At 34.9% G+C, this 11,926-nt stretch overlaps 1 pseudogene; it reads right to left on the minus strand.

Moving 5' to 3' along the window:
- Window positions 1–2,327: 2,327 nt before the first annotated feature.
- LOC127689826 (olfactory receptor 7G2-like) lies at window positions 2,328–8,121 on the minus strand (annotated as a pseudogene).
- Window positions 8,122–11,926: the final 3,805 nt, after the last annotated feature.

An 11,926-nucleotide genomic window follows, 5' to 3' on the forward strand; every position in this document is an offset into this window, starting at 1 on the left:
TCCACTCTGGACACGGGTGTAAGTTTGAAGGAATGTGTTCCCCTGGCTGGGTGTGGGTTCCTGTTTCTCTAGTTCCTGTGGGGAATCCCAGTTATGTCTGGTGTTAGGGTAGATTCTATGGCCTCAGCTGTTATATTGGGTGTGTCAGAACTCCAATCATCTTGGGAGTGTCAGATCTTCTGGGAGTCAAGCTTCCTCTAAGTGTTGTAGGAATCGATAGGTACCAGAGCCATGGCTCGCTCTGGGCACAGGTAGAGGCCAGAAGGAACCTTTGCCTCTGACTGGGTGAGGTTCCTGCATCCCTAGATCTTATGCCCATTGCTGGTTGTGGTCTCACATGTGGTCCTGGGTATGTCATATAACCTAGAAGTCTAGCTTCTTCTGCATGTTATAACAGTGGGTGTGGAGCCAGCAATTTGGGTTTGCTCTGGGCATTGTTACAAAACAGAAGAAACTTGTGCCTCTGGCTGGCTGGCCTTTCCTGTGTTTCTGGATCCCATGGGTTCCAGTTTTACTGGATATTGAGCCACATGTTGTGGTGTCACCTGGACTCCTGGGTGTTGTGATCAATTTGTTAAGCAAATATAATTCTACAGAATGTAAAACTGTTTTACTGAGTTTGAGTTTTAGAGATAAATTGTATATTTATACAATTCAAACATATGCCTAATAATAAATATTTTTCTCCTTAAAATTAGCTCTTTTGAACAACATGATAAAATAGTAGGAATCTACCAGTTATTTCAGTAGTCCAGATTATGCCTCCGTATCTCAATTTGTCAAAGTCCATCATATGTCTACCTGCATATTAAAATACATCATCTTTCTCAGGCTATTTGGTAAGCAGTTTTTTTTTTCATGCAGAAAAAGCTCATGTTATTGGAAAATACAGCTATATTTTAATTAACATCAATTAGTCAACCACAAAGTTACATTCTTCCAAAATGATATTTTTAAAAATAGTCAGGGCAAATTTACTTAATAAAAGTTCATCAAAAATGCTAATTTTAAGGAAAATGACATTCCTATTAGAATAAAATATTCCAAATTTAATATTTTGAATTAATTAATTCTGAGACTTTAATGTCTATAGTATATTTTCATGATATGCATTCCCTACATCCCTCTAAAATTTGTGCCATATTTCTTGTTTTTTTTTTTTTTTTTTTTTTTTTTGAGACAGGGTTTCTCTGTGTAGCCCTGGCTGTCCTGGAACTCACTCTGTACACCAGGCTGGCCTCGAACTCAGAAATCCACCTGCCTCTGCCTCCCAAGTGCTGGGATTACAGGTGTGCGCCGCCACTGCCCGGCTTGTGCCATATTTCTATCTCACTATTTAACACTACAAATGTAAAATATTAAGACATCATGCTTAAATGTATTTCTTAGTTTCCCTCCTGAGGTGTTGGCCTGGACCAATCAACGGAAGAGACCATATTTTAAAGCGTCAATGGAACCCATAGTCTAAAGAGGAGTAATTCCTTGCCTCCAAAGTCCTTAAAAATAAACAATGCTTTCTCGTTATATTTTGCTGTAAATGCACTGTCTAACATTTAAAGAAATATTCATGTGGAGGTTTGGTCTTTAGCTCGTATTGTAATACAAAATGATGACCCTCCCAAAGGCCTGGTTGTCCCAGGGATGTGAGAGTCTGCATGTAACCAAGTGACATACCCAAGTGATGCTATGTAACCTTGCCTTCAAAATTATCCTTGTTTAGTGAATAAAGATGCCTACAGCCAATAGCTTGACAGAAGAGAGATAGGTGGGCTAGTCATGTCAAGTCACTCCTGACCTTGGAGTCTGAGGAGGCCACGAGGGAGTAAGAAATGAGTAGAAAATAACAGAATGCTGCCAGGAGTAAGGAAATTATAAATACAGGGACATAAGGGCTGGCCAATTGGAGTTAAGTGCAGCCCAGAAAGAACATGGTAAATTGTTTGTTGATGGGAATTTAGATATCGTCCCAGCACTAGTGCTGATTAAGGTTTACCATAATAATGGCCATTGTCTTTATTGGGGTACTGAATAAGTAAAAGTGGTTAAGAATCCTCAATTTGAGATTAAATAATTATACCAACATATCATCTATATGTCTTGAAAACAATGAATACCATGAAACGCACTAACATTAACTAACTATATCAATTTCATAGGCTATTATCTAGCAAAGATATTTACCAGTAGCATATTTTAGCATAACAGTAAAATTTTTAACAAAAATATAATTCTAAAAGGACCAATCATGTGTTAATATAGAAGCAAGTTTTCAAAGTTGACTACAGATTTGTATAAGAATATTGTTACAAAATCCTCTTACTTATTTTCTACAAGGCTTCTTTCATGTCTTTGTTCCTCAAACTATATACAAAGGGGTTTAGCATCTATGGAATCACAGTGTACAACACTGAAGCCACTGCAATCTTTTTAGGAGAGTCAGTCAGGGAAGAGCTGATATAGACTCCAAACAATGAGCCATAGAAAAGGGAGACAACTGACAACAGAAACCCACAGGTGGACAAGACCTTGTAACTACCTCTCTTTGAAGACATTTTCAAAAATGAGGAGACAATTTTAACATAAGATAAAATAATGCCCCCAAATGGAAGTCCAGCAAATAAGAAAGCTGACAGGTATATAACTATGCTATTGATGAGGGTGTCAGAGCTTGACAGCTTGATTATATGATCAAGTTCACAGAAGAAGTGAGGGATTTCCAAATATGTGCGGAAGGATAGTCTCAACACCAGCAGACTATGCAGCAAGGCATCCATCATGCTACTGAAGAGGGAGAATAGTGTTAGCAAAATATAGATGCTTGGATTCATAATGACAATATATCTAAGTGGATGGCAGATGGCCACATATCGATCATAAACCATTGCTGCAAGGAGAAAGTTTTACATTCCACCAAGAAAAATAACAAAGTACATCTGTGTAAGGCAATCTGTGTAACTGATGGCATTGTTCTGTCTCTGGATGTCTATCAACATCTTGGGAACTGTGCTGGTGATGAAGCAGATATCAGTGAAGGACAGGTTAGAGAGAAAGAAGTACATTGGAGTGTAGAGGTGGGAGTCAAGGCCAACAGCCAAGATAATGATGAGGTTTCACAGGACTGTGACCAGATACATGAAGAAGAGTTCAAAGACAAGTAGCTGCAGTTCTGAATCATCTGTCAATCCCAGAAGAAAGAATTCTGAAGCAGATGTTTGATTTCTGTATATTCTATCACTGATGAATAAGAGTAAATATGGTGAAAATGCAATCAAATATACAATACTGTGCTAAAAACACTTAGAAAAAATCAGAAAAATAATTATATTTAACAACCATTAATGATGAGGGTAAAGATTCTTCAACAAACTTTCTGATATGTTGCTTTTACAGAAATTGCTATAGAATTTTTTTAAAATATACTTTGAACCCAGATGAATAAGGAAGCCTGTGTCTATGATTATTTACTCTGACTCTGTCTACTCTATCCAAATAATGAAATTTATTGCCTTCCTTAATCATCTCTATATTTATCACTCTGATATCCTTTCATTCTCTTAACATAAATATTCTTCAAAACATTTTAAAAATCAATTGTCCCAGAATTCTGAGATAAAAAAATTGTGAATTTTAAAATCATATCATATCTTAATGTGGGGAAAAGTATTATATGGTGTTGAGGAAATAACAGGGTCAGGAGTGATTCAAGTAAGTGTGGGAGTTAGAGTAAACTGACACAATATGTAAATGCATTACATTGCCAAAGAATAAATCAATATAAAAAACAAACAAAATTGGAAGTCATGAAATCAGAGTCATCTATAGTAAGAATCCTTTCTGAAAATATTTTTAAAATATTTTACATTTATATTTGCTTATTGATTAATTCAAAAAACAGATGAGAAAACACATAATTTCATAAGGGAAAATGAAGAATACAAAAGTGGTAGCATAAAGAAACTGTTGATGCGCAGAGCAGAGACACATAAAGTAAGAAAAGCATTAGATATCCTAAGTTATATTCCCTTCATATCAAGTCACCACTCAGCAAGAATCATTTGATTCAAAAATTATGCATTTAGTATGAATCTAATTACTATGCATGCTTGATTTGAAAATTAATACAATGAAAACTTGTAGTTTGTTAGAGTAAAATTAAATCAAATAAACACATATAAACCAAATTGCAAAACATACCCAGAATATTATTCAACATAAGTAATCTTAGTCACTTTTTTTCTATTTGTTGTTTTCCTCATATCATAAGACAACCTGATATCTCTCATTCCCATTTCTATAATTGTGAGTTTAAGGGCATTGGAAATTATGAGTTTATGTTTAATATGGGAAAATTTTACATGAGAAAGTACAATGCACATATAAGTAGCAGTTTTGAATGCTACAAGTAAAATTAATTAATGATAAAATGATTTAGATTTATAATGAATGTTAACACTGAAAATCTGAAGTTAAAATACTTGCATTTTTTCTCAAAAGGCATTGAATACTTATCAAACCCGCAGAGGTATTTTGCATGTATTGTGGAGCTCTGTATATGACAGTTATAATATTTTTGATTTGCTTTACATTTTCATTAAATCTGACGTTCTTAATTCTAATTTATCAATTTTAAGCAAATTGTTACACTAAAATTTTCTACCATACAAATTCTACAATGTTTTTTGTTGCTATTACAGTTTCTGTTTTAATCTGTCATGTCCATTCTTCATAAATATCTGTATTTATGGACTATGAAGCCATAACCAGTGAAAAACATAATTCAAAAACAACGAAGAAACAGATCCAGTGTTACCAGGTGAGAGAGCCACAGAAGTAGTGTAAAATGTTTAAGCAGAACTTTGATACATATGCATGTGTTTTTTGAGAACGTATGAATCTGATCTTTTTTTTCTGAATTATTTTTTATTCGATATATTTTTTTATTTACATTTCTAATAATTTCCCCTTTTCTAGCCCCCCACTCCCCGAAAGTCCCATAAGTCTCCTTCTCTCCCCCTGTGCTCCCACCCACCCCTTCCCACTTCACCGTTCTGGTTTTCCCGAATAGTGCTTCACTGAGTCTTGCCAGAACAAGGGGCCACTCCTCCTTTCTTCTTGTACCTCATTTGATGTGTGGATTAGGTTTTGGGTATTCCAGTGTTCTAGGTTAATATCCACTTATTAGTGAGTACATACCATGATTCACCTTTTGAGTCTGGGTTACCTCACTTAGTATGATGTTCTCTAGCTCCATCTATTTGCCTAAGAATTTCATGAATTCATTGTTTCTAATGTCTCAATAGTACTCCATTGTGTAGATATACCACATTTTTTGCATCCACTCTTCTGTTGAGCAATAGTGTTAAAAACTGTATGGTATTGGTACAGTGACAGGCAGGCGGATCAATGGAACAGGATTGAAGATCCAGAAATAAACCCACACACCTATGGCCACTTGATCCTCAACAAAGGGGTTGAAAACATCCAATGGAAAAAAGATAGCCTTTTCAACAAATGGTGCTGGTTCAACTGGAGGTCAGCATGCAGAAGATTGCGAATTGATCCATCCTTGTCTCCTTGTACTAAGTTCAAATCCAAGTGGATCAATGACCTCCACATAAAGCCAGACACTCTGAAGCTAATAGAAAAGAAATTGGGGAAGACCCTTGAGGACATCGGTACAGGGAGAAAGTTTCTGAACAGAACACCAATAGCTTATGGTCTAAGAGCAAGAATTGACAAATGGGACCTCATAAAATTACAAAGTTTCTGTAAGGCAAAGGACACCATCAAAAGGACAAATTGGCAACCAACAAATTGGGAAAAGATCTTCACCAACCCTACATCAGATAGAGGGCTAATATCCAATATATATAAAGAACTCAAGAAGTTAGACTCCAGAAAACCAAACAACCCTATTAAAAATGGGGTACAGAGTTAAACAAAGAATTCTCACCTGAAGAACTTCGGATGGCAGAGAAGCATCTTAAAAAATGCTCAACTTCATTAGTCATTAGTGAAATGCAAATCAAAACAACCCTGAGATTTCACCTTACACCAGTCAGAATGGCTAAGATTAAAAATTCAGGAGACAGCAGGTGTTGGAGACGATGTGGAGAAAGAGGAACACTCCTTCATTGCTGGTGGGGTTGCAAATTGGTACAACCACTCTGGAAATCAGTCTGGCGGTTCCTCTGAAAACTGGGCACCTCACTTCCAGAAGATCCTGCTATACCACTCCTGGGCATATACCCAGAGGATTCCCCACCATGTAATAAGGATACATGCTCTACTATGTTCATAGCAGCCCTATTTATAATTGCCAGATGCTGGAAAGAACCCAGGTATCCCTCAACAGAATCTGATCTTTTTTAATGAGTATGGTATTTACAATTTAAATTGATGACAGTGTTTATTTCAACATTATTTTCTTGTTACATTTTAATATATTTTTTGAAATATTTTGCTATTTTTAGTTAGGTTGTTTTATTTGTATATTTTGGAATCCAGTGTCTGTGTGAAGAGAAAATGAAGTGCTAACTGAATTCTTGACTGTTACACTTTTTAAGGCTGCAAGATCTTAGCTAGTTCCTTATGATTCATATTTTTTAGGAAACAGCCTTTCAGGTAGTCTATGAGATAGGATCACCAGATCAACATTTCTTGTATGTTTGGTGTCTGATACTTTTGTTCTGTAAACATATAAACTTTCAAAAATACTATATATTTCTGCATTAACATATGAATAGAATGCACAGTGTTCAAAATACAGCTTAAAATAATCCCTTGGTCTATACATATAATCAAGGAAAAACATCTATTAATTTATAAGACAATTTGGACTGCATAATCAAAATGTAGTATACATTTTCATCTATGCCATATAAAAGGATGGAAAGGTTGAATTGAGTTGAAACTTCGATGGAGATTACATTGAATCTGTAGATTTCTTTAGACAACATGGCCATTTTTACTGTATTAGCCCTGCCACTCCCTGAGCATGTAAGTGAGGAAGATTTCCATTTTCCAAGATCTTCTTCAATTTCTTTTCTTCAGAGACTTGAAGTTCTTGTCATATAGATTATCACTTGCTTGGTTAGAGTCACACCAAAGTATTTTATATTATTTGTGTCTATTGTGAAGGGTGTCATTTCGCTAATTTCTTTTTCAGCCCCTTTATCCTTTGATATATGAAGGCTACTGATTTGTCTGAGTTAATTTTATATTCAGCCACTTTGTTGACGTTGTTCATCAGGCTGAAGAGATCTCTTGTGGAATTTTTTGGGACCACTTAAGTATACTATCATATCATCTACAAATGGTGATACTTTGACATCTTCCTTTCCAATTTGAATCCATTTGACCTCCTTTTGTTGTCTAATTGCTCTGGCTAGGAATTCAAGTACTATATTGAGCAGGTAGAAAGACAGTGGACAGCCTTGTAGAGTCCCTGATTTCAGTAGAATTCCTTCAAGTTTCTCTCTATTTAGTTTGATGTTGACTACTGGTTTGCTGTATATTGCTTTTGCTCTGTTTAGGTATGGGCCTTGAATGTCTGATCTTTCTAAAGCTTATATCATGAAGAAGTGTTGTATTTTGTCAAATGTTTTCTCAGTATCTAATGAAATGATCATGTAGTTTTTATTCTTTGATTTTGTTTATATAGTGGATTACATTAATTTATTCCTGTATATGGAACCATTCCTGCATCCGTTGGCTTAAGCTTACTTGATCATGATGGATGATCATCTTGATGTGTTCTTGGATTTAGTTGGCAAGAATTTTATTGAATATTTTTGCATCAATATTCATAATGGAAATTGGTCTAAAGCTCTCTTTCTTTTTTGGGTCTTTGTGTGGTTTAGGTATCAGAGTAATTGTGACTTCATAAAACAAATTGGGTAGTGTTCCTTCTGTTTCTATTTTATGGAATAGTTTGAAGAGTATTAAGTCTTAAGTCTTCTTTGAAGGTCTGGTTGAAATCTACACTGAACCTATCTTGTCCTGGGCTTTTTTAGATTGGGAGACTCAATGACTGCTTATTAGAGGTTATGGGATTGTTTAAATCATTTATCTGATCCTGATTTAAATTTAGTACCTTTTATCGTCTAGAAAATTGTCCATTTATCTTGATTTTCCACTTTTGTTGAGTATAGGATTTTGTGGTAGAATCTGTTGATTTTTTTTTTTTTTTTTTTTGGATTTCTTCAGTATCTGTTTTTATGTCTCCCTTTTCATTTCTGATTTTGCTGATTTGGATACTGTTTCTATGCCCACTGGTTACTTTATGTATCTTTTTGTTTTTGTTTTTTGTTTTTTTTTTTTTCAAAGAACCAGCTCTGGGTTTGGTTTGGTTGATTCTTTGTATACTTCTTTTTGTTTCTACTTGGTTGATTTAAGCCCTGAGTTTGATCATTTCTTGTCCTTTACTCCTCTTGGGGGTATTTGATTCTTTTTGTTCTAGAGCCTACAGCTGTGCTGTTAGCTGTTAGTATGTGCTAGTTCAATTTCTTTTTGGAGGCACTTACAGCTATGTGTTTTCCTCTTAGCAATGCTTTCATCATGTCCCATAAGTTTGGGTATGTTGTTCCTTCATCTTCCTTAAATTCAAAAAGGTCTCTAATTTCTTTTTTATTTCTTCCTTTATCAAGTTATCATTGAGTAGAATGTTGCTTAGTTTCTATGTGTATGTCGGCTTTCTGTTGTTTTTATTGCTATTGAAGTCTGACCTTCAATAACAGTGGTGCTCTGATAGGATGCATGGAATTATTTCAATTTTCTTATATCTGCTGAGGTCTGTTTTGTGACTGAGTATATGGTAGTTTTGGAGAAGGTCATGTGAGATGCTGAGGAGAAGGTATATTCTTTTGTTTTAGCATAAAATGTCTTATAATAACTGATAAATCCATTTGGTTCATACCTTCTGGTAGTTTCAATTTTTCTCTGTTTATTTTGTGATTCCCTGATCTGTCCATTGATGAGACTGGGGTGTTGAAGTCTCCCACTATTAGATTGTGGGGTACATTGTGTGTCTTAACCGTTAGTAAAGTATCTTTTATGAATGTGGGTGCCCTTGTAGTTGGAGAATATATGTTCAGAATTGAGAGGTCATCTTGGTAGATCTTTCCTTTGATGAATATGAAGTATCCTTCCTTATCTTTTTTGATTACTTTAGGTTTAAAGTTGATTTTATGCGACATTAGAGTGGCTTCACCAGCTTGTTTCTTGGGACTATTTAATTGGAAAATTGTTTTTCCAGACATTTACGCTGAGATAGTATCTGTCTTTGTGCCTGAGGTGGGTTTCCTGTATTCAGAAAAATCTTGGGTCCTGCTTATGTATACATTCTGTTAGTCTATGTCTTTTTAGGGGAGAAATGAGTCCATTGATATTAAGAGATATTAAGGAGAAGGGTTTGTTGGCTTCCTGTTATTTTCTTTATTAGAGGTGGAGTTATGTTGAGTGGCTCCCTTCTTTTTGATTTGCTAAAAGAAGATTAATTTCTTGGTCTTTCTAATGTATACTTTCCCTCCTTTTGTTGGTGTTTTCCATTCATTATCCTTTGAAGGGCTGGGCTTGTTGAAAAACATTGTGAAAATTTGTTATTGTTATGGAATTCCTTGGTTTCCCCATCTATGATAATTGAGAGTTTTGCCAGGTATAGTAGCCTTTAGATGTCATCCAGACCCTAAAGGAACACAGGCTTGACATCTGTGTTCCTTTAGGATCTGTATGACATCTGCCCAGTATCTTGTGGCTTTCATTTTCTCTGGTGAGAAATCTGTTGTAATTCTGATAGGTCTATATTTATATGTTACTTGTTCTTTTTCCCTTACTACTTTTAATATTATTTCTGTGTTTATTGAATTTGATGTTTTAATTATTATGCGATGGGAGGAATTTCTTTTTTGGTCCAATATATTTGGGGTTCATTGGCTTCTTGTATGTACATGGGCATCTCTTCTATAATTTTGTTGAAAACATATGCTGGGCATATTCTCTGTCTTCTATACCTTTAATCCTTAGGTTTGGTATTCTTATTTTGTACTTTATTTTCTGGATGTTTTGGCTCAGGGATGTTTTGCCCTTTGTATTTTCTTTAACTGTTGTGCCAATGTTTTCTCTGGTATTTTCTGCATCTACAATTCTCTCTTCTATCTCTCGAATTCTGTTGTTGATGCTTGAATCCATGACTCCTGACTTCTTTCCTTGGATTTCTATGTCCAGAGCTGTCTCCCTTTGTGATTTCTTTATTGCTTCTCACTCAGTTTTTAGATCCTGAATGGTTTTGTTTAATTCCTTCACCTGTTTGGTTGTGCTTTCCTATAATTCTTTAAGGGCTGCTACCTGTTTAACTGTGATCTCCTGTATTTCTTTAAGGGAGCTATTTATGTACTTCTTGAAGTCTTCTATCAGCATCATGAGTCTGCTGTTACTTGTTTTATCTCCTGGACACCTGGTTCTGGTCCATCTTATCCTGTTTTCCTCTTTGTTTTCCTCTACCTGCAATCTTTCACTTGAATCTCCAGTCACACCTTTCTCCCTCCAATGCCAAGTCACAGTGGCTACATTTTTGTGGATGAGTTAAATTGGGAAAAAGTTCACATTTCATCACTTTCAGTATATGTGGTCTGTTTATCAGTGCAGTCGTGTCTTGAGAAAGCAATGCTTAGTGTTAGAATACAAGGAACATCATATCAAACCTCAACATTTTCTACTTTTTCTCCAAATCAAAATGCTTTTTGTTATAGTAATAAACAACACAAAGTAGAAACAATCCTATATCAATAATGAAAATAATAGGTAAGAGCTATATTTATGATGTCCAGTGTATTTATTTTTGGCAATTCAGATAAATTATACTATTATATATCTAATCTAAATGAGTTTAGAATTCTGTACCTAAGTCATTCTCTATCCTAACTAGTATTTCTTTCCTAATAACATCTTCTTAGATCTAAGCAACTCAAGCTTTTCATAAGACTTTAATAATCTTGTCTTCAAACCTGTCAGAGTTCTGAGACACAATACATATTACTTCAATAAGCATGAAGAAAAGGGATGGTGTTCCAAAATTATAGAAATGATAGATACATCTGATTGTCTGGAGAGTCCTCTGTATTCTATATAACATTGATGTGTTCATTATGAGCCTTGTGCCCTAGTATATATGATAGACCTTTTGTGAAGCAGGAATTATGAATAACTTTCTAGGCAGATCTTGGTTGACAACTTTCCTACATCCAATTTGCCTTTCTGGACAGATTTGTCTATAGTTGAGGTATGAGCATTTTCTTTGTCCAGTGGCTAGCTTGCCACAATCAAACCAACTCTATTAAGAGATCTCTGAGGCTCACGATTTTCTTTGATGTAGATGGGGGTAATGTTAGGAACAGATATGTCTCATAGTCAAAAGATCCTTTAATAATTAATTTTAATGCTATTTGCTATGGATCTCTGAGGTTTTTCAAGATCAAGTATCTCTAGTATATCTAAATTGTCAAACATAGTTTATTGTCAGGTATTTACATTTTGAATTATTTTAAAAACCTTTTTTGTAACAAGTAAACTAGTATCTGAGTGTGACTCACTATTAATTTATATTTCATAACCATCCCTAATTTTTTGTAACTTGTATTTTATCATCCCTAACAGTTTGTCATAGCAGCTTTCAAAGTCAATAGAAAGTATATCACATTCTTAAAACCCAGAATAGCTGGGTATTGCATTGAATCTGTATATTGCTTTTGGCAAAATGGCCATTTTAACTATATTGATTCTACCGATCCATGAGCATGGGAGGTTTTCCCATTTTTTGAGATCTTCTTCCATTTCCTTCTTCAGAGTCTTGAAGTTCTTGTCATACAGATCTTTCACATGTTTGGTAAGAGTCACCCCAAGATACTTTATACTGTTTGTGGCTATTGTG

Source organism: Apodemus sylvaticus, chromosome 7 (assembly GCF_947179515.1).
Source record: "Apodemus sylvaticus chromosome 7, mApoSyl1.1, whole genome shotgun sequence".
NCBI lineage: Eukaryota > Metazoa > Chordata > Mammalia > Rodentia > Muridae > Apodemus > Apodemus sylvaticus.